General features: G+C 40.9%; 1 long non-coding RNA gene across 2 annotated transcripts in view; it reads left to right on the top strand.

Moving 5' to 3' along the window:
* Positions 1-755: 755 nt before the first annotated feature.
* The window catches only part of LOC149119069 (uncharacterized), an 85,138-nt gene continuing 62,312 nt past the window's right edge, over positions 756-23,581 (top strand). The window contains exon 1 of one of the 2 annotated variants that reach the window (XR_016228818.1): positions 756-976. This is a non-coding gene — a long non-coding RNA (uncharacterized LOC149119069). Of the gene's footprint in view, positions 977-21,140; positions 21,272-23,581 lie in introns of those variants that run through there. The other variant, XR_016228817.1, reaches the window with a different exon arrangement.

Below are 23,581 nucleotides of genomic sequence, written 5' to 3'. Positions count from 1 at the left end.
CGATAACATTACAGATTCTTGCATTTCTTTGGCTTTTTTCTCATTTTTCTTATTTATCATGGTTTGTAATGAATTTTCGGATGTGAGCTTTGGTTCTGAGGCTGGCATATTGAGTTCAGGGTAAAAGAGGAAGGTTCTTTTTCAAACAGGGTACCGCTGTTGGCTTGCTCCAATTATGGCTTGTTGTCATTGTTTTGGATGCCTCAGCTGATTTCTGGTTTCTTGTGTGGCAATTTCCTAAATGTTTTCGGGGTCTGAGTTGGTTTTGCCTTCTTCCTTCCCAAATTTTGTATTCTGATGCCATACAAACAAGAGTTTGGGCAGAGTAGCTATTATGAAATAAAAAACATAACAAATAGGCATTTGAAGCTTAGAAATCTACAGGTAACACGACCAAGGTGAGTTTTTGTGTTTTGGAAAATAAAATGGAACACTTTGGCTGAGGTGACAGATATTAATTGCCTCCAAACTGAGTTTCACTGCGATTTTCAGGTTAATTCAGTCAGAATTCCACAGGCAGTGAGCTGGAGCAGAGGATGAATCCAGCTACAGCCGGTTTCCTTGTGACTAATAAGGCCAAATGTCATTATGGATTCTTGCATTTCTTTGGCTTTTTTCTCTGATTTCCTATTTATCATGGTTTGTAATGAATTTTCTGATGTGAGCTTTGGTTTTATGGCTGCAATATGGAGTTCAGAGCACCGGGGGAATGGTCTTTTTCAAACAGGGCACAGCAGTTGGCCTGCTCCAATTCTGGCTTGCTGTCATTGTTTTGGGTGCCTCAGCCGATATGTGGTTTGTGAGCGGCAATTTCCTAAATGTTTTCTGGGTCTGAGTTGGTTTTGCCTTCTTCCTACCCAAATTTTGTATTCTGACGCCATACAAACAAGAGTTTCGGCAGAGTAGCCATTATGAAATAGAAAAACACAACAAATAGGCGTTTGAAGCTTAGAAATCTACAGGTAACACGACCAAGGTGAGATTTGTGTTTTGCAAAATCAAATGGAACACTTTGGCTGAGGTGACAGATAGTAATTGCCTCCAAAGTGAGTTTCACTGCGATTTTCAGGTTAATTCAGTCAGAATTCCACAGGCAGTCAGCTGGAGGGGCGGATGATTCCAGGAACAGCCGGTTTCCTTGCGACTGAATCAAGCCCAATATCATTATGGATTCTTGCTTTTCTTTTCTTTTTTCTCCTTTTTCTTATTTATCATGGTTTGTAATGAATTTTCTGATGTGAGCTTTGGTTCTGAGGCTGGCATATTGAGTTCAGGGCACAAGAGGAAGGTTCTTTTTCAAACAGGGCACAGCTGTTGGCTTGCTCTAATTCTGGCTTGCTGTCATTGCTTTGGGTGCCTCAGCTAACTTTTGGTTTCTTGAGCGGCAATTTCCTGAATATTTTCTGGGTCTGAGTTGGTTTTGCTTTCTTCCTTCTGAAATTTTGTATTCTGACGCCATACAAACAAGAGTTTGTATGATGCAATACAAGCAAGATTTTGGACAGAGTAGCCATTATGAAAGAAAAAAAAACACAGCAAATTGACCTTTCAGGATTAGAAATCCATAGGCAACACAACCAAGATGAGATTCTGTGTTTTGGAAAATGACATGGAACGCTTCTGCTGAGGTGACAGATTCTAATTCCCTCCAAATGGAGTGTGAGAGCGATTTTGAGGTGAATTCAATCAGAATTCCAAAGTCAGTCTGTGGAAGGGGGGGATGAATCTGGAAACAGCCAGTTTCTTTGTGTCTAAATCCTGCCAAATATCACAAAGGACTCTTGCATTTCTTTGGCTTTTTCACATTTCCCTTATTTATCATGGTTTGTAATGAATTTTCTGATGTGAGCTTTGGTTTTGAGGCTGGCATATTGAGTTCAGGGCACAAGAGGAAGGTTCTTTTTCAATCAGGGCACAGCTGTTGGCTTGCTCCACTTCTGGCTTGCTGTCATTGTTTTGGGTGCCTCAGCTGATTTGTGGTTTCTTGTGTGGCAATTTCCTAAGTGTTTTCGGGGTCTGAGTTGGTTTTGTCTTCTTCCTTCCCAAATTTTGTATTCTGATGCAATACAAGCAAGATTTTGGACAGAGTAGCCATTATGAAAGAAAAAAAAAAAAACACAGCAAATTGACCTTTCAGGATTAGAAATCCATAGGCAACACAACCAAGATGAGATTCTGTGTTTTGGAAAATGACATGGAACGCTTCTGCTGAGGGGACAGATTGTAATTCCCTCCAAATGGAGTGTGAGAGCGATTTTGAGGTGAATTCAATCAGAATTCCAAAGTCAGTCTGTGGAAGGGGGGGATGAATCTGGAAACAGCCAGTTTCTTTGTGTCTAAATCCTGCCAAATATCACAAAGGACTCTTGCATTTCTTTGGCTTTTTCACATTTCCCTTATTTATCATGGTTTGTAATGAATTTTCTGATGTGAGCTTTGGTTTTGAGGCTGGCATATTGAGTTCAGGGCACAAGAGGAAGGTTCTTTTTCAATCAGGGCACAGCTGTTGCCTTGCTCCACTTCTGGCTTGCTGTCATTGTTTTGGGTGCCTCAGCCGATTTGTGGTTTCTTGAGTGCCAATTTCCTAAATGTTTTCTGGGTCTGAGTCGGTTTTGCCTTCTTATTCCCAAATTTTGTATTCTGATGCAATACAAGCAAGATTTTGGAGAGTAGCCATTATGAAAGAAAGAAAAAAAAAAAAACACAGCGCATTGCCCTTTCAGGATTAGAAATCTACAGGCAACGCGACCAAGATGAGTTTCTGTGTTTTGGAAAATGACATAGAACGCTTCTGCTGAGGGGACAGATTCTAATTCCCTCCCAAATGAGTGTGAGTGAGATTTTGAGGTGAATTCAATCAGAATTCCAAAGTCAGTCTGTGGAAGGGGGGGATGAATCTGGAAACAGCCAGTTTCTTTGTGTCTAAATCCAGCCAAATATCACAAAGGACTCTTGCATTTCTTTGGCTTTTTCAAATTTCCCTAATTTATCATGGTTTGTAATGAATTTTCTGATGTGAGCTTTGGTTTTGAGGCTGCAATATAGAGTTCAGGGCACCTGAGGAATGGTCTTTTTCAAACAGGGCACAGCTGTTGGCTTGCTCCAATTCTGGCTATTGTCTTTGTTTTGGGTGCCTCAGCTGAAATTTGGTTTCTTGAGTTTCACTGCGATTGTCAGGTTAATTCAGTCAGAATTCCACAGGCAGTCAGCTTTAGTGGTGGATGAATCTGGGAACAGCCGGTTTCCTTGCAACTTAATCAAACCCAATATCATTATGGATTCTTGCATTTCTTTGGCTTTTTTCTCTTTTTTCTTATTTATCATGGTTTGTAATGAATTTTCTGATGTGAGCTTTGGTTTTGAGGCTGGCATATTGAGTTCAGGGCACAAGAGGAAGGTTGTTTTTCAATCAGGGCACAGCTGTTGGCTTGCTCCACTTCTGGCTTGCTGTCATTGTTTTGAGTGCCTCAGCCGATTTGTGGTTTCTTGTGTGGCAATTTCCCAAATGTTTTCAGGGTCTGAGTTGGCTTTGCCTTCTTCCTTCCCAAATTTTGTATTCTGATGCAATTTAAAGAAGAGTTTGTACAGAATAGCCATTATGAAAGAAAAAACACAACAAATAGGCGTTTGAAGCTTAGAAATCTACAGGTAACATGACCAAGGTGAGTTTTTGTGTTTATGAAAATAAAATGGAACACTTTGGCTGAGGTGACAGATATTAATTGCCTCCAAACTGAGTTTCACTGTGATTTTCAGGTTAATTCATCAGAATTCCACAGGCTGTCAGCTGGAGGGGTGGATGAATCCGGGAAGAGCCGTTTCCTAGCGACTAAATCAAGCCCTATATCATTATGGATTCTTGCATTTCTTTGGCTTTTTTCTCTTTTTTCTTATTTATCATGGTTTGTAATGAATTTTCTGATGTGAGCTTTGGTTTTGAGGCTGGCATATTGAGTTCAGGGCACAAGAGGAAGGTTCTTTTTCAATCAGCGCACAGCTGTTGGCTTGCTCCTCTTCTGGCTTGCTGTCATTGTTTTGGGTGCCTCAGTGACTTTTGGCTTCTTGAGCGGCAATTTCCTAAATGTTTTCTGCGTCTGTGTTGGTTTTGCCTTCTTCCTTCCCAAATTTTGTATTCTGATGCAATACAAACAAGAGTTTGGACAGAGTAGCCATTATGAAATAAAACACACAACAAATAGGATGTTGAAACTTAGACATCTACAGGTAAAACAACCAAAGTGAGTTTTTGTGTTTTGGAAAATCAAATGGAACACTTTGGCTGAGGTGACAGATATTAATTGCCTCCAAACTGAGTTTCACTGCGATTTTCAGGTTAATTCCGTCAGAATTCCACAGGCCGTCAGCTTGAGGGGCGATTGAATCCGGGAACAGCCGGTTTCCTTGCGACTAAATCAAGCCCAATATAATTAGGGATTCTTGCATTTCTTTGGCTTTTTTCTCATTTTTCTTATGTATCATGGTTTGTAATGAATTTTCTGATGTGAGCTTTGGTTTTGAGGCTGCAATATGGAGTTCAGGGCACAAGAGGAAGGTTCTTTTTCAATCAGGGCACAGCTGTTGGCGTGCTCCAATTCTGGCTTGCTGTCATTGTTTTGGGTGCCTCAGCTGACTTTTGGTTTCTTGAGTGAAAATTTCCTAAAAGTTTTCTGGGTCTGAGTTGGTTTTGCCTTCTCCCTTTTGAAATTTTGCATTCTGACACAATACAAACAAGAGTTTGGGCACAGCAGCCATTATGAAATAAACAACACAACAAATTGCGTTTGAAGCTTAGCAATCTGCAGGTAGCATGACCAAGGTGAGTTTTTGTGTATTGGAAAATAAAGTGGAACACTTTGACTGAGGTGACAGATATTAATTGCCTCCAAACCGAGTTTCACTGCGATTTTCATGTTAATTCAGTCAGAAACCACAGACACTCAGCTGGGAGTTGTTGATGAATCTGCAACCAGCCAGGAATAAGAGAATAAATCAAGCCCAATATCACTAAGAACTCCTGCATTTCTTTGGCTTTTTTCTGATTTTTCTTATTTATCATGGTTTGTAATGAATTTTCTGATGTGAGCTTTGGTTTTGAGGCTGGTATATTGAGTTCAGGGCACAAGAGGAAGGTTCTTTTTCAATCAGGGCACAGCTGTTGGCGTGTTCCAATTCTGGCATCCTGACATTTTTTTGGGTGCCTCAGCTGATTTGTGATTTCTTGAGCGGCAATTTCCTAAATGTTTTCTGGGTCTGAGTTGGTTTTGCCTTCTTCCTTCCCAAATTTTGTATTCTGACGCCATACAAACAAGAGTTTGGCCAGAGCAGCCATTATGAAATAAAAAACACTACACATAGGTGTTTGAAGCTTAGAAATCTACAGATAACACGACCAAGGTGAGTTTTTGTGTTATGGAAAATAAAATGGAACACTTTGGCTGAGGTGACAGATATTAATTGCCTCCAAACTGAGTTTCACTGCGATTTTCAGGTTAATTCAGTCAGAATTCCACAGGCAGTCAGCTGGAGGGGTGGATGAATCCGGGAACAGGCCGTTTCCTTGCGACTAAATCCAGCTCAATATCATTATGGATTCTTGCATTTCTTGGCTTTTTTCTCATTTTTCTTATGTATCATGGTTTGTAATGAATTTCCTGATGTCAGCTTTGGTTTTGAGGCTGGAATATGGAGTTCAGGGTCCCGGAAGAATGGCCTTTTTCAATCAGGACTCAGCTGATTGCCTCCTCCAATTCTGGCTTGCTGTCATGGTTTTGGGTGCCTCAGCTGACTTTTGGTTTCTTGAGTGGCAATTTCCTAAATGTTTTCTGAGTCTGAGTTGGCTTTGCCTTCTACCTTCCCAAATTTTGTATGTGATGCAATACAAGGAAGATTTTGGACAGAGTAGCCATTATGAAATAAAAAACACAACAAATAGGCGTTTGAAGCTTGGAAATCTATAGGTAACATGACCAAAGTGAGTTTTTTTGTTTTGGAAAATAAAATGGAACACTTTGGCTGAGGTGACAGATATTAATTGTCTCCAAACCGAATTTCACTGCCATTTTGAGGTGAATTCAGTCAGAATCCCTATTCACTCAGCTGGGAGTTGTGGATGAATCTGGAAACAGCTGTTTACTTAGGAATAAATCAAGCCCAATATCACTAAGAAAACTTGCATTTCTTTGGCTTTTTTCTGATTTTTCCTATTTATCATGGTTTGAAAAGAATTTTTTGATGTGAGCTTTGGTTTTGTGGCTGGCATATTGAGTTTAGGGCACAAGAGGAAGGTTCTTTTTCAATCAGGGCACAGCTGTTGGCGTGCTCCAATTCTGCTTGCTGTCATTGTTTTGGGTGCCTCAGCTTATTTGTGGATTCTTTTTCTGCAGTTTCCTAAATGTTTTCTGGTTCTGATCGGATTTGCCTTCTTATTCCCAAATTTTGTATTCTGACGCAATACAAGCAAGATTTTGGACAGAGTAGCCATTATGAAAGAAAAAAAAAACACAGTAAATTGCCCTTTCAGGATTAGAAATCTACAGGCAACACGACCAAGATGAGTTTCTGTGTTTTGGAAAATGACATGATACCCTTCTGCTGAGGGGACAGATCCTAATTCCCTCCAAATTGAGTCTGAGTGCGATTTTGAGGTGAATTCAATCAGAATTCCAAAGTCTGTCTGTGGAAGGGGGTATGAATCTGGGAACAGCCAGTTTCCTTGTGTCTGAATCCAACCAAATTTCACAAAGGACTCTTGCATTTCTTTGGCTTTTTCACATTTCCCTTATTTACCATGGTTTGTAATGAATTTTCTGCTGTGAGCTTTGGTTTTGAGGCTGGAATATGGAGTTCAGGGCACAGGAGGAATGGTCTTTTTCAAACAGGGCACAGTTGTCGCCTTGCTCCCATTTTGCCTTGCTGTCATTGTTTTGGGTGCCTCAGCTGACTTTTGGTTTCTTGAGCGGCAATTTCCTAAATGTTTTATGGGTCTGAGTTGGTTTTGGCTTCTTCCTTCCCAAATTTTGTATTCTGCCACAATACAAACAAGAGTTTGGGCACGGTAGCCATTATGAAATAAAAAACACAACAAATAGGTGTTTGAAGCTTAGAAATCTACAGGTAACACGACCAAGGTGAGTTTTTGTGTTTTGGAAAATAAAATGGAAACTTTGGCTGAGGTGACAGATATTAATTGCCTCCAAACTGAGTTTCACTGCAATTTTCAGGTGAATTCAGTCAGAATTCCACAGGCAGTCAGCTGGAGGGGTGGATGAATCCGGGAACAGCCGGTTTCCTTGCAACTAAATCAAGCCCAATATCATTATGGATTCTTGCATTTCTTTGGCTTTTTTCTCATTTTTCTTATTTATCATGGTCTGTAATGAATTTTCTGATGTGAGCTTTTGTTTTGAGGCTTGAATATGGAGTTCAGGCACTGGATTAATGGTCTTTTTCAATCAGGGCACAGCTGTTGGCTTGCTCAAGTTCTGGATTGCTGTCATTTTTTTGGTGCCTCAGCTGACTTTAGGTTTCTTGAGCGGCAATTTCCTAAATGTTTTCTGAGTCTCAGTTGGATTTGCCTTCTTCCTTCCCAAATTTTGTATTCTGACGCAATATAAACAAGAGTTTGGACAGAGTAGCCATTATGAAATAAACAACACAACAAATATGCATTTGAAGCTTAGAAATCTACAGGTAACACGACCAAGGTGAGTTTTTGTGTTTTGGAAAATCAAATGGAACACTTTGGCTGAGGTGACAGATAGTAATTGCCTCCAAACCGAGTTTCACTGCGATTTTCATGTTAATTCAGTCAGAAACCACAGACACTCAGCTGGGAGGTATGGATGAATCTGGAAACAGCCATTAACAAGGGAATGATTCAAGCCCAATATCACTAAGAACTCCTGAATTTCTTTGGATTTTTTAGGATTTTTCTTATTTTTCATGGTTTGTAATAAATTTTCTGATGTGAGCTTTGGTTTTGAACCTGCAAGATGGAGTTCAGGGCACCGGAGGAATGGCCTTTTTCAATCAGGAAACAGCTGTTGGCTTACTCCAATTCTGACTTCCTTTCAAGGTTTTGGGTGCCTCAGTGTCCTTCAGTTTCTTGAGCGGCAATTTCCTAAATGTTTTCTGAATCTCAGTTGGTTTTGCCTTCTTCCTTCCCAAATTTTGTATTCTGACGCCAAACAAACAAGAATTTGGACAGAGTAGCCATTTTGAAATAAACAACACAGCAAATAGGCATTTGAAGCTTAGAAATCTACAGGTAACATGACCAAGGTGAGGTTTTGTGTTTTGGAAAATCAAATGAAACACTTTGGCTGAGGTGACAGATATTAATTGCCTCCAAACTGAGTTTCACTGCGATTTTCAGGTTAATTCAGTCAGAATTCCACAGGCAGTCAGCTGGAGTGGTGGATGAATCCGGGAACAGCCGGTTTCCTTGTGTCTAAATCCAGCCAAATATCACAAAGGACTCTTGCATTTCTTTGTTTTTTTCACATTTCCCTTATTTATCCTGGTTTGTAATGAATTTTCTGATGTGAGCTTTGCTTTTGAGGCGGCAATATGGAGTTCAGGGCACCGGAGGAATGGTCTTTTTCAAACAGGGCAGAGCTGTTGGCTTGCTCCACTTCTGGCTTGCTGTCATTGTTTTGGGTGCCTCAGCTGATTTTGGTTTCTTGAGCGGCAATTTCCTAAATGTTTTATGGGTCTGAGTTGGTTTTGCCTTCTTCCTTCCCAAATTTTGTATTCTGAGGCAATACAAACAAGAGTTTGTTTACAGTAGCCATTATGAAACAAGCAACAAAACAAATAGGCGTTTGAAGCTTATACATCTACAGGTAACACGACCAAGGTGAGTTTTTGTGTTTTGGAAAATACAATGGAACACTTTGGCTGAGGTGACAGATATTAATTGCCTCCAAACAGAGTTTCACTGTGATTTTCAGGTTAATTCAGTCAGAAATCCACAGGCAGTCAGCTGGAGGGGTGGATGAATCCGGGAACAGCCGGTTTCCTTATGACTAAATCAAGCCCAATATCATTATGGATTCTTGCAATTCTTTGGCTTTTTTCTCATTTTTCTTATTTATCATGGTTTGTAATGAATTTTCTGATGCGAGCTTTGGTTTTGAGGCTGCAGTATGGAGTTCAGGGCACTGGATTAATGGTCTTTTTCAATCAGGGCACAGCTGTTGGCTTGCTCAAGTTCTGGCTTGCTTTCATTGTTTTCGGTGCCTCAGCTGACTTTTGGTTTCTTGAGCGGAAATTCGGTAAATGTTTTCTGATTCTCAGTTGGTTTTGCCTGCTTTCTTCCCAAATTTTGTATTCTGACACAATATAAACAAGAGTTTGGACAGAGTAGCCATTATGAAATAAAAAACACAACAAATAGGCGTTTGAAGCTTAGAAATCTACAGGCAACATGACCAAGGTGAGATTTTGTGTTTTGGAAAATAAAATGGAACACTTTGGCTGTGGTGACAGATATTAACTGCCTCCATTCAGCTTAATTCAGTCAGAATTCCACAGTCAGTCAGCTGGATGGGTGGATGAATCCGGTAATAGCCGGTTTCCTTGTGACTAAATGAAGTCATATATCATTATGGATTCTTGCATTTCTTTGGCTTTTTTCTCATTTTTCTTATTTATCATGGTTTGTAATGAATTTTCTGATGTGAGCTTTGGTTTTTAGGCTGGCATATTGAGTTGAGGTCACAAAAGGAAGGAACTTTTTCAATCAGGGCACAGCTGTTGGGTTGCTCCAATTCTGGCTTGCTGTCATTGGTTTGGGTGCCTCAGCCGAGTTGTGGTTTCTTGAGTGGCAATTTCCTAAATGTTTTCTGGGTATCAGTTGGTTTTGCCTTCTTCCTTCCCAAATTTTCTATTCTGACGCAATACAAACAAGAGTTTGGACAGAGTAGCCATTATGAAATTAAAAACACAACAAATAGGCATTTGAAGCTACAGGTAACACGACCAAGGTGAGATTTTGTGTTTTGGAAAATCAAATGGAACACTTTGGCTGAGGTGACAGATATTAATTGCCTCCAAATTGAGTTTCACTGCGATTTTCAGGTTAATTCAGTCAGAATTCCACAAGCTGTCAGCTGGAGGGGTGGATGAATCCGGGAACAGCCGGTTTCCTTGCGACTAAATCAAGCCCAATATAATTAGGGATTCTTGCATTTGTTTGGCTTTTTTCTCATTTTTCTTTTGTATCATGGTTTGTAATGAATTTTCTGATGTGAGCTTTGGTTTTGAGGCTGGCATATTGAGTTCAGGGCACAAGAGGAGGGTTCTATTTCAAACAGGGCACAGCTGTTGGCTTGCTCCAATTCTAGCTTGCTGTCATTGTTTTGGGTGCCTCAGCTGATTTTGGTTTCTTGAGCGGCAATTTCCTAAATGTTTTATGGGTCTGAGTTGGTTTTGCCTTCTTCCTTCCCAAATTTTGTATTCTGAGGCAATACAAACAAGAGTTTTGACAGAGTAGCCATTATGAAATAAAAAACACAACAAATAGGCGTTTGAAGCTTATACATCTACAGGTAACAAGACCAAGTGAGTTTTTGTGTTTTGGAAAATAAAGTGGAACACTTTGGCTGAGGTGACAGATAGTAATTGCCTCCAAACTGATTGTCACTGCGATTTTCAGGTTAATTCAGTCAGAATTCCACAGGCAGTCAGCTGGAGGGGGGGATGAATCTTGGACGAGCCGATTTCCTTGCGACTAAATCAAGCCCAATATCATTATGGATTCTTGCATTTCTTTGGCTTTTTCTCATTTTTCTTATTTATCATGGTTTGTAATGAATTTTCTGATGTGAGCTTTGGTTTTAAGCTGGCATATTGAGTTCAGGGCACAAGAGGAGGGTTGTTTTTAATCAGGGCACAGTTGTTGGGTTGCTCCAATTCTGGCTTGCTGTCTTGTTTTGGGTGCCTCAGCTGATTTGTGGATTCTTGAGTGGCAATATCCTAAATGTTTTCTGGGTCTGAGTTACTTTTGCCTTCTTATTCCCAAATTTTGTATTCTGATGCAATACAAGCAAGATTTTTACGGAGTAGCCAGTATGAAAGAAAAAAAAAAAAACAAAGCAAATTGGCCTTTCAGGATTAGAACTGTACAGGCAACACAATCAAGATGAGTTTCTTTGTTTTGGATAATGACATGGACCCCTTCTGCTGAGGGGACAGATACTAATTTCCTCCAAATTGAGTGTGAGTGCAATTTTGAGGTGAATTCAATCAGAATTCCAAAGTCAGTCTGTTTAAGGGTGGGATGAATCCTGAAACAGCCAGTTTCCTTGTGTCTAAATCCAGCCAAATATCACAAAGGACTCTTGCATTTCTTTGGCTTTTTCACATTTCCCTTATTTATCATGGTTTGTTATGAATTTTCTGATGTGAGCTTTGGTTTTGAGGCTGCAAAATGGATTTCAGGGTACAAGAGAATGGTTCTTTTTCAATCAGGGCACAGCTGTTGGCTTGCTCAAATTCTGTCTTGCTGTCATTGTTCTGCATGCCTCAGCTTACTTTTGGTTCCTTGAGCAGTAATTTCCTAAATATTTTCTGGGTCTGAGTTGGTTTTGCCTTCTTCCTTCCCAAATTTTGTATTCTGATGCAATACAAACAAGAGTTTGGACAGAGTAGCTATTATGAAATAAAAAGTGCAACAAATAGGCGTTTGAAGCTCAGAAATCTACAGGTAACACGACCAAGGTGAGTTTTTGTGTTTTGGAAAAGAAAATGGAACACTTTGGCTGAGGTGACAGATATTAATTGCCTCCAAACTGAGTTTCCCTGCGATTTTCAGGTTAATTCCATCAGAATTCCACAGGCATTCAGCTGCAGCGGTGGATGAATCCAGGAACAGCCGGTTTCCTTGCGACTAAATCAAGCCCAATATCATTATGGATTCTTGCATTTCTTTGGCTTTTTCTCATTTCTCTTATGTATCATGGTTTGCAATAAATTTTCTGATGTGAGCTCTGGTTTTAAGGCTGGCATATTGGGTTCAGGGAACAAGAGGATGGTTCTTTTCAATCAGGGCACAGCTGTTGTCCTCCTCCAATTCTGGCTTGCTGTCAATGTTTTGAGTGCTTCAGCACATTTGTGGATTCTAGTGTGTCAATTTACTAGATGTTTTTTGGGTCTGTGTTGGTTTTGCCTTCTTCCTTCCCAAATTTTGTATTCTGATGCAATACAAACAAGAGTTTGGACAGAGTAGGTATTATGAAATAAAAAACACAACAAATAGGCGTTTGAGGCTTAGAAATCTACAGGTAACATGACCAAGGTGAGTTTTTGTGTTTTGGAAAATCAAATGGAACACTTTGGCTGAGGTGACAGATATTAATTGCCTCCAAACTGAGTTTCACTGTGATTTTCAGGTTAATTCAGTCAGAATACCACAGGCAGTCAGCTGCAGGGGTGGATGAATCCTGGAACAGCCTGTTTCCTTCGAGTGAATCAAGCCCAATATCATAATGGATTCTTGCATTTCTTTGGCCTTTTTCTTATTTTTCTTATTTATCATGGTTTGTAATGAATTTTCTGAGGTGAGCTTTGGTTTTGAAGCTGCAATATGGAGTTCAGGATCCGGGGGAATGGTCTTTTTCCTTTTTTTTTTTTTTTCTTGACAGGCAGAGTGGACAGTGAGAGAGAGAGACAGGGAGAAATTTCTTCCTTTGCCGTTGGTTCACCCTCCAATGGCCGCCGCGGCCAGTGTGCTGCGGCGGGCGCACCGCGCTGATCCGATTGCAGGAACCAGGAGCCAGGTGCTTTTCCTGGTCTCCCATGGGGTGCAGTGCCCCAGCACTTGGGCCATGCTCCACTGCACTCCCTGGCCACAGCAGAGGGCTGGCCTGGAAGAGGGGCAACCGGGACAGAATCCGCACCCAGACCGGGACTAGAACCTGGTGTGCTGGGGCCGCTAGGTGGAGGATTAGCTTAATGAGCCGCGGAGCCGGCTGGGAATGCTCTTTTTCAAACAGGGCACAGCTCTTGGCCTGCTCCAATTCTGGCTTGCTGTCATTGTTTTGGGAGCCTCAGACGATTTGTGGTTTCTTGAGCGGCAATATCCTAAATGTTTTCTGCGTCTGAGTTGGTTTTGCCTTCTTCCTTCCCAAATTTTGTATTCTGCCACAATACAAACAAGAGTTTGGGCAGAGTAGCCATTTTGTAATGAAAAACACAGCAAATAGGCGTTTGAAGCTTAGAAATCTACAGGTAACACGACCAAGGTGAGTTTTTGTGTTTTGGAAAATCAAATGGAACACTTTGCCTGAGGAGACAGATATTAATTGCCTCCAAAGTGAGTTTCACTGCGATTTTCAGGTGAATTCAGTTAGAATTCCACAGGCAATCAGCAGGAGCGGTGGATGAATCCGGGAATAGCCGGTTTCCTTGCGACTAAATCCAGCCCAATATCATTATGGAATCTTCCATTTCTTTCGCTTTTTTCTCATTTTTCTTATTTATCATGGTTTGTAATGAATTTTTTCATGTGAGCTTTGGTTTTGAGGCTGGCATATTGAGTTCAGGTCACCAGAGGAAGGTTCTTTTTCAATCAGGGCACAGCTGTTGGCATGCTCCAATTCTGGCTTGCTGTCATTGTTTTGGGTGCCTCAGCTGTCTTTTGGTTTCTTGAGTGGCAATTTACTAAATGTTTTCTGGATCTTAGTTGGTTTTGCCTTCTTCCTTCCCAAATATTGTATTCTGACACGATACAACCAATAGTTTGGACAGAGTTGCCATTATGAATTAAAAAACATTACAAATAGGCCTTTGAAGCTTAGAAATCTACAGGTAACATAACCAAGGTGAGTTTTTATGTTTTGCAAAATCAAATGGAATACTTTGGCTGAGGTCACAGATATATATTGCCTCCAAAGTGAGTTTCACTGCGATTTTCTGGTTAATTCAGTCAGAATTCCACAGGCAGTCAGCAGGAGTGGTGGATGAATCTGGGAACAGCCGGTTTCCTTGCGACTAAATCAAGCCCAATATCATTATGGATTCTTGCATTTCTTTGGCTTTTTTCTCATTTTACTTATTTATCATGGTTTGTAATGAATTTTCTGATGTGAGCTTTGGTTTTGAGGCTGGCATATGGAGTTCAGGGTACCGGAGGAATACTCTTTTTCAAACAGGGCATAGCTGTTGGCCTGCTCCAAATCTGGCTTGCTGTCATTTCTTTGGGTGCCTCAGCTGAATTTTGGTTTCTTGAGCGGCAATTTCCTAAATGTTTGCTGGGTCTGAGTTGGTTTTGCCTTCTTCCTTCCCAAATTTTCTTTTCTGATGGCATGCAAACAAGAGTTTCGGCAGAGTAGCCATCATGAAATAAAAAACACTACAAATATGCGTTTAAAGCTTAGAAATCTACAGGTAATACAACCAAGGTGAGTTTTTGTGTTTTAGAAAATCAAATGGAACACTTTGGCTGAGGTTACAGATAGTAATTGCCTCCAAACTGAGTTTCACTGCGATTTTCAGGTGAATTCCGTCAGAATTCCACAGGCAGTCCGCTGGAGGGGTGGATGAATCCGGGAACAGCCGGTTTCCTTGTGACGAAATCAAGCTGAATATCATTATGGATTCTTGCATTTCTTTGGCTTTTTTCTCCTTTTTCTTATTTATCATGGTTTGTGATGAATTTTCTGATGTGAGCTTTGGTTTTGAGGCTGGCATATGGAGTTCAGGGCACAAGAGGAATGGTCTTTTTCAAACAGGGCACAGCTGTTGGCCTGCTCCAATTCTTGCTTCCCGTCATTGTTTTGGGTGCCGCGGCTGACTTCAGGTGAATTCAGTCACAATTCCACAGGCAGTCAGCTGTAGGGGTGGATGAATCTGGGCACAGCCGGTATCCTTGCGAATAAATCCAGCCCAATATCATTATGGGTTTTCTGGGTCTGAGTTGGTTTTGCTGTCTGCCTTCCCAAATTATCTTTTCTGATGCCATACAAACAAGAGTTTGGGCAGAGTAGCCATTATGAAATAAAAAACACAACACATGGGCGTTTGAAGCTTAGAAATCTACAGGTAGCACGACCATGGTGAGTTTTTGTGTTTTGGAACATAAAATGGAACGCTTTGGCTGAGGTGACAGATATTAATTGCTACCAAACTGAGTTTCACTGTGATTTTCAGGTTAATTCAGTCAGAATTCCACAGGCAGTCAGCTGGAGGGGTGGATGAATCTGGGAACAGCCGGTTTCCATGCGAATAAAACAAGCCTAATATCATTATGGATTCTTGCATTTCTTTGGCTTTTTTCTCATTTTTTATTTATCAAGGTTTGTAATGAATTTTCTGATGTGAGATTTGGTTTTGAGGCTGCAATATGCAGTTCAGGGCACCGGAGGAATGGCCATTTTCAAACAGGGCACAGCTGTTGGCCTGCTCGAATTCTGGCTTGCTGTCATTGTTTTAAGTGCCTCAGCTGACTTTTGGTTTCTTGAGTAGCAATTTCCTGCATGTTTTCAGGGTCTGAGTTGGTTTTGCCTTCTTCCTTCCCAAATTTTGTATTCTGACGCCATACAAACAAGAGTTTGGGCAGAGCAGCCATTTTGTAATGAAAAACACAGCAAATAGGCATTTGAAGCTTAGAAATCTACAGGTAACATGACCAAGGTGAGGTTTTGTGTTGTGGAAAATCAAATGGAACACGTTGGCTGAGGTGACAGATATAAATTGCCTCCAAACTGAGTTTCACTGCGATTTTCAGGTGAATTCAGTCACAATTCCACAGGCAGTCAGCTGGAGGGGTGGATGAACTGGGAACAGCCGGTATCCTTGCGAATAAATCCAGCCCAATATCATTATGGATTCTTGCATTTCTTTGTCTTTTTTCTCATTTGTCTTATTTATCATGGTTTGTAATGAATTTTCTGATGTCAGCTTTGGTTTTGAAGCTGCAATATGGAGTTCAGGGCACCGGAGGAATGGCCTTTTTCCATCAGGGCACAGCTGTTGGCTTGCTCCAATTCTGGCTTGCTGTCATTATTTTGGGAGCCTCAGCTGACTTTTGGTTTCTTGAGTGGAAATTTCCTAAATGTTTTCTGGGTCTGAGTTGGTTTTGCCTTCTTCCTTCCCAAATTTTGTATTCTGACGGCATACAAACAAGAGTTTGGACAGAGTAGCCATTATGGAATGAAAAACATAACCAATAGGCGTTTGAAGCTTAGAAATCTACAGGTAACACGACCAAGGTGAGTTTTTGTGTTTTGGAAAGTCAAATGGAACACTTTGGCTAGGTGACAGATATTAATTGCCTCCAAACTGAGTTTCACTGCGATATTCAGGTTAATTCAGTCAGAATTCCACAGGCAGTCACCTGGAGGGGTAGATGAATCCGGGAACAGCCGGTTTCCTTGCGACTGAATCAAGCCCAATATCATTATGGATTCTTGCAATTCTTTGGCTTTTTTCTCATTTTTCTTATTTATGATGGTTTGTAATGAATTTTCTGATGTGAGCTTTGGTTTTGAGTCTGCAAGATGGAGTTCTGGGCACCGAAGGAATGGCCATATTCAATCAGGGCACAGACCTTTGCTTGCTCCAATTCTGGCTTACTGTCATTGGTTTGGGTGCCTCAGCTGAGTTTGCTTTCTTGAGCGGCAAGTTCCTAAATGTTTTCTGGGTCTGAGTTGGTTTTGCCTTCTTCCTTCAAATGTTGCTTCTGACGCAATACAAACAAGAGTTTAGACAGAGTAGCCATTATGAAATAAAAAACACAACAAATAGGCGTTTGAAGCTTAGACATCTACTGGTATCATGACCAAGGTGAGTTTTTGTGTTTTGGAATATAAAATGGAACACTTTGGCTGAGGTGACAGATATTAATTGCCTCCAAACTGAGTTTCACTGTGATTTTCAGGTTAATTCAGTCAGAATTCCACAGGCAGTCAGCTGGAGGGGTGGATGAATCTGGGAACAACCGGTTTCCTTGCGCCTAATCAAACCTAATATCATTATGGAATCTTGCATTTCTTTGGATTTATTCTCATTTTTCTTATTTATCATGGTGTGTAATGAATTTTCTGATGTGAGCTTTGGTTTTGAGTCTGGAAGATGGAGTTCAGGGCAGAAGAGGATGGTTCTTTTTCAATCAGGGCACAGCTCTTTGCTTGCTCCAATTCTGGTTTAATGTAATTGGTTTGGGTACCTCAGCTGACTTTTGGTTTCTTGAGCGGCAATTTCCTAAATGTTTTCTGGGTCTGAGTTGGTTTTGCCTTCTTCCTTGTCAAATTTTGTATTCTGACGCAATACAAAAAAGAGTTTGGTTAAAGTAGCCATTATGAAATAAAAACCACAACAAATAGGCTTTTGAAGCTTAGAAATCTACAGGTAACACGACCATGGTGAGTTTTTGTGTTTTGGAAAATCAAATGGAACACTTTGGCTGAGGTGACAGATATTAATTGCTTCCAAACTGAGTTTCACTGTGATTTTCAGGTTAATTCAGTCAGAATTCCACAGGTAGTCAGCTGGAGGGGGGGATGAATCTGGGAAGAGCTGATTTCCTTGAGACTAAATCAAGCCCAATATCATTATGGATTCTTGCATTTCTTTGGCTTTTTCTCATTTCTCTTATATATCATGGTTTGTAATAAATTTTCTGATGTGAGCTCTGGTTTTAAGGCTGGCATATTGGGTTCAGGGAACAAGAGGATGGTTCTTTTCAATCAGGGCACAGCTGTTGGCCTCCTCCAATTCTGGCTTGCTGTCAATGTTTTGAGTGCTTCAGCAAATTTGTGGATTCTAGTGTGTCAATTTACTAGATGTTTTTTGGGTCTGTGTTGGTTTTGCCTTCTTCCTTCCCAAATTTTGTATTCTGATGCAATACAAACAAGAGTTTGGACAGAGTAGGTATTATGAAATAAAAAACACAACAAATAGGCATTTGAAGCTTAGAAATCTACAGGTAACACGACCAAGGTGAGTTTTTGTGTTTTGGAAAATCAAATGGAACACTTTGGCTGAGGTGACAGATATTAATTGCCTCCAAACTGAGTTTCACTGTGATTTTCAGGTTAATTCAGTCAGAATACCACAGGCAGTCACCTGGAGGGGTGGATGAATCCTGGAACAGCCTGTTTCCTTCGAGTGAATCAAGCCCAATATCATAATGGATTCTTGCATTTCTTTGGCTTTTTTCTTATTTTTCTTATTTATCATGGTTTGTAATGAATTTTCTGAGGTGAGCTTTGGTTTTGAAGCTGCAATATGGAGTTCAGGATCCGGGGGAATGGTCTTTTTCCTTTTTTTTTTTCTTTACAGGCAGAGTGGACAGTGAGAGAGAGAGACAGGGAGAAATTTCTTCCTTTGCTGTTGGTTCACCCTCCAATGGCCGCCGCGGCCAGTGTGCTGCGGCGGGCGCACCGCGCTGATCCGATTGCAGGAACCAGGAGCCAGGTGCTTTTCCTGGTCTCCCATGGGGTGCAGTGCCCCAGCACTTGGGCCATGCTCCACTGCACTCCCTGGCCACAGCAGAGGGCTGGCCTGGAAGAGGGGCAACCGGGACAGAATCCGCACCCAGTCCAGGACTAGAACCTGGTGTGCTGGGGCCGCTAGGTGGAGGATTAGCTTAATGAGCCGCGGAGCCGGCTGGGAATGCTCTTTTTCAAACAGGGCACAGCTCTTGGCCTGCTCCAATTCTGGCTTGCTGTCATTGTTTTGGGAGCCTCAGACGATTTGTGGTTTCTTGAGCGGCAATATCCTAAATGTTTTCTGCGTCTGAGTTGGTTTTGCCTTCTTCCTTCCCAAATTTTGTATTCTGCCACAATACAAACAAGAGTTTGGGCAGAGTAGCCATTTTGTAATGAAAAACACAGCAAATAGGCGTTTGAAGCTTAGAAATCTACAGGTAACACGACCAAGGTGAGTTTTTGTGTTTTGGAAAATCAAATGGAACACTTTGCCTGAGGAGACAGATATTAATTGCCTCCAAACTGAGTTTCACTGCGATTTTCAGGTGAATTCAGTCAGAATTCCACAGGCAATCAGCAGGAGCAGTGGATGAATCCGGGAATAGCCGGTTTCCTGGCGACTAAATCCAGCCCAATATCATTATGGATTCTTGCATTTCTTTCGCTTTTTTCTCATTTTTCTTATTTATCATGGTTTGTAATGAATTTTTTCATGTGAGCTTTGGTTTTGAGGCTGGCATATTGAGTTCAGGTCACCAGAGGAAGGTTCTTTTTCAATCAGGGCACAGCTGTTGGCATGCTCCAATTCTGGCTTGCTGTCATTGTTTTGGGTGCCTCAGCTGTCTTTTGGTTTCTTGAGTGGCAATTTACTAAATGTTTTCTGGATCTTAGTTGGTTTTGCCTTCTTCCTTCCCAAATATTGTATTCTGACACGATACAACCAATAGTTTGGACAGAGTTGCCATTATGAATTAAAAAACATTACAAATAGGCCTTTGAAGCTTAGAAATCTACAGGTAACATAACCAAGGTGAGTTTTTATGTTTTGCAAAATCAAATGGAATACTTTGGCTGAGGTCACAGATATATATTGCCTCCAAAGTGAGTTTCACTGCGATTTTCTGGTTAATTCAGTCAGAATTCCACAGGCAGTCAGCAGGAGTGGTGGATGAATCTGGGAACAGCCGGTTTCCTTGCGACTAAATCAAGCCCAATATCATTATGGATTCTTGCATTTCTTTGGCTTTTTTCTCATTTTTCTTATTTATCATGGTTTGTAATGCATTTTCTGATGTGAGCTTTGGTTTTGAGGCTGGCATATGGAGTTCAGGGTACCGGAGGAATACTCTTTTTCAAACAGGGCATAGCTGTTGGCCTGCTCCAAATCTGGCTTGCTGTCATTTCTTTGGGTGCCTCAGCTGAATTTTGGTTTCTTGAGCGGCAATTTCCTAAATGTTTGCTGGGTCTGAGTTGGTTTTGCCTTCTTCCTTCCCAAATTTTCTTTTCTGATGGCATGCAAACAAGAGTTTCGGCAGAGTAGCCATTATGAAATAAAAAACACTACAAATATGCGTTTAAAGCTTAGAAATCTACAGGTAATACGACCAAGGTGAGTTTTTGTGTTTTAGAAAATCAAATGGAACACTTTGGCTGAGGTTACAGATAGTAATTGCCTCCAAACTGAGTTTCACTGCGATTTTCAGGTGAATTCCGTCAGAATTCCACAGGCAGTCCGCTGGAGGGGTGGATGAATCCGGGAACAGCCGGTTTCCTTGTGACGAAATCAAGCTGAATATCATTATGGATTCTTGCATTTCTTTGGCTTTTTTCTCCTTTTTCTTATTTATCATGGTTTGTGATGAATTTTCTGATGTGAGCTTTGGTTTTGAGGCTGGCATATGGAGTTCAGGGCACAAGAGGAATGGTCTTTTTCAAACAGGGCACAGCTGTTGGCCTGCTCCAATTCTTGTTTCCCGTCATTGTTTTGGGTGCCGCGGCTGACTTCAGGTGAATTCAGTCACAATTCCACAGGCAGTCAGCTGTAGGGGTGGATGAATCTGGGCACAGCCGGTATCCTTGCGAATAAATCCAGCCCAATATCATTATGGGTTTTCTGGGTCTGAGTTGGTTTTGCTGTCTGCCTTCCCAAATTATCTTTTCTGATGCCATACAAACAAGAGTTTGGGCAGAGTAGCCATTATGAAATAAAAACCACAAGAAATAGGATTTTGAAGCTTAGAAATCTACAGGTAGCACAACCATGGTGAGTTTTTTTGTTTTGGAACATAAAATGGAACGCTTTGGCTGAGGTGACAGATATTAATTGCTACCAAACTGAGTTTCACTGCGATTTTCAGGTTAATTCAGTCAGAATTCCACAGGCAGTCAGCTGGAGGGGTGGATGAATCTGGGAACAGCCGGTTTCCATGCGAATAAAACAAGCCTAATATCATTATGGATTCTTGCATTTCTTTGGCTTTTTTCTCATTTTTTATTTATCAAGGTTTGTAATGAATTTTCTGATGTGAGATTTGGTTTTGAGGCTGCAATATGCAGTTCAGGGCACCGGAGGAATGGCCTTTTTCAAACAGGGCACAGCTGTTGGCCTGCTCGAATTCTGGCTTGCTGTCATTGTTTTAAGTGCCTCAGCTGACTTTTGGTTTCTTGAGCAGCAATTTCCTGCATGTTTTCAGGGTCTGAGTTGGTTTTGCCTTCTTCCTTCCCAAATTTTGTATTCTGACGCCATACAAACAAGAGTTTGGGCAGAGCAGCCATTTTGTAATGAAAAACACAGCAAATAGGCATTTGAAGCTTAGAAATCTACAGGTAACATGACCAAGGTGAGGTTTTGTGTTGTGGAAAATCAAATGGAACACGTTGGCTGAGGTGACAGATATAAATTGCCTCCAAACTGAGTTTCACTGCGATTTTCAGGTGAATTCAGTCACAATTCCACAGGCAGTCAGCTGGAGGGGTGGATGAACTGGGAACAGCCGGTAACCTTGCGAATAAATCCAGCCCAATATCATTATGGATTCTTGCATTTCTTTGTCTTTTTTCTCATTTGTCTTATTTATCATGGTTTGTAATGAATTTTCTGATGTCAGCTTTGGTTTTGAAGCTGCAATATGGAGTTCAGGGCACCGGAGGAATGGCCTTTTTCCATCAGGGCACAGCTGTTGGCTTGCTCCAATTCTGGCTTGCTGTCATTATTTTGGGAGCCTCAGCTGACTTTTGGTTTCTTGAGTGGAAATTTCCTAAATGTTTTCTGGGTCTGAGTTGGTTTTGCCTTCTTCCTTCCCAAATTTTGTATTCTGACGGCATACAAACAAGAGTTTGGACAGAGTAGCCATTATGGAATGAAAAACACAACCAATAGGCGTTTGAAGCTTAGAAATCTACAGGTAACACGACCAAGGTGAGTTTTTGTGTTTTGGAAAGTCAAATGGAACACTTTGGCTAGGTGACAGATATTAATTGCCTCCAAACTGAGTTTCACTGCGATATTCAGGTTAATTCAGTCAGAATTCCACAGGGAGTCACCTGGAGGGGTAGATGAATCCGGGAACAGCCGGTTTCCTTGCGACTAAATCAAGCCCAATATCATTATGGATTCTTGCATTTCTTTGGCTCTTATTTTTCTTATTTATCATGGTTTGTAATGAATTTTCTGATGTGCGCTTTGGTTTTTAGGCTGGCATATGGAGTTCAGGGCACAAGAGGAATGGCATTTTCAATCAGGGCATAAGTGTTGGCTTGCTCCAATTCTGGCTTGCTGTCATTGTTTTGGGTGCCTCAGCCGATTTGTGGTTTCTTGAGCGGCATTTTCCTAAATGTTTTCTGGGTCTGAGTTGGTTTTTCCTTCTTCCTTCCCAAATTTTGTATTCTGATGCAATATAAACAAGAGTTTGGTCAAAGTAGCCATTATGAAATAAAAAACACAACAAACAAACATTTCAAGGTTATACATGTACAGAAAACACGACCAAGGTGAGTTTTTGTGTTTTGGAAAATCAAATGGAACACTTTGACTGAGGTGACAGATATTAATTGCCTCCAAACTGAGTTTCACTGCGATGTTCAGGTTAATTCAGTCGAATTCCACAGGTAGCCAGATGGAGGGGTGGATGAATCTGGGAACAGCCGGTTTCCTTGCGACTGAATCAAGCCCAATATCATTATGGATTCTTGCATTTCTTTGGCTTTTTTCTCATTTTTCTTATTTATGATGGTTTGTAATGAATTTTCTGATGTGAGCTTTGGTTTTGAGTCTGCAAGATGGAGTTCAGGGCACCGGAGGAATGGCCATATTCAATCAGGGCACAGACCTTTGCTTGCTCCAATTCTGGCTTACTGTCATTGGTTTGGGTGCCTCAGCTGAGTTTGCTTTCTTGAGCGGCAAGTTCCTAAATGTTTTCTGGGTCTGAGTTGGTTTTGCCTTCTTCCTTCAAATGTTGCTTCTGACGCAATACAAACAAGAGTTTAGACAGAGTAGCCATTATGAAATAAAAAACACAACAAATAGGTGTTTGAAGCTTAGACATCTACTGGTAACATGACCAAGGTGAGTTTTTGTGTTTTGGAATATAAAATGGAACACTTTGGCTGTGGTGACAGATATTAATTGCCTCCAAACTGAATTTCACTGTGATTTTCAGGTTAATTCAGTCAGAATTCCACAGGCAGTCAGCTGGAGGGGTGGATGAATCTGGGAACAACCGGTTTCCTTGCGACTAAATCAAACCTAATATCATTATGGAATCTTGCATTTCTTTGGATTTATTCTCATTTTTCTTATTTATCATGGTGTGTAATGAATTTTCTGATGTGAGCTTTGGTTTTGAGTCTGGAAGATGGAGTTCAGGGCAGAAGAGGATGGTTCTTTTTCAATCAGGGCACAGCTCTTTGCTTGCTCCAATTCTGGTTTAATGTAATTGGTTTGGGTACCTCAGCTGACTTTTGGTTTCTTGAGCGGCAATTTCCTACATGTTTTCTGGGTCTGAGTTGGTTTTGCCTTCTTCCTTGTCAAATTTTGTATTCTGACGCAATACAAAAAAGAGTTTGGTTAAAGTAGCCATTATGAAATAAAAACCACAACAAATAGGCTTTTGAAGCTTAGAAATCTACAGGTAACACGACCATGGTGAGTT

This window comes from Oryctolagus cuniculus, unplaced genomic scaffold (genome assembly GCF_051225735.1).
Source record: "Oryctolagus cuniculus isolate XC-2025 breed Fujian yellow rabbit unplaced genomic scaffold, ASM5122573v1 ptg000041l, whole genome shotgun sequence".
NCBI classification, from domain to species: domain Eukaryota; kingdom Metazoa; phylum Chordata; class Mammalia; order Lagomorpha; family Leporidae; genus Oryctolagus; species Oryctolagus cuniculus.
The sequence above is the reverse complement of the archived record's forward strand: the minus strand, read 5'-3'. Positions and strand labels throughout refer to the sequence as shown.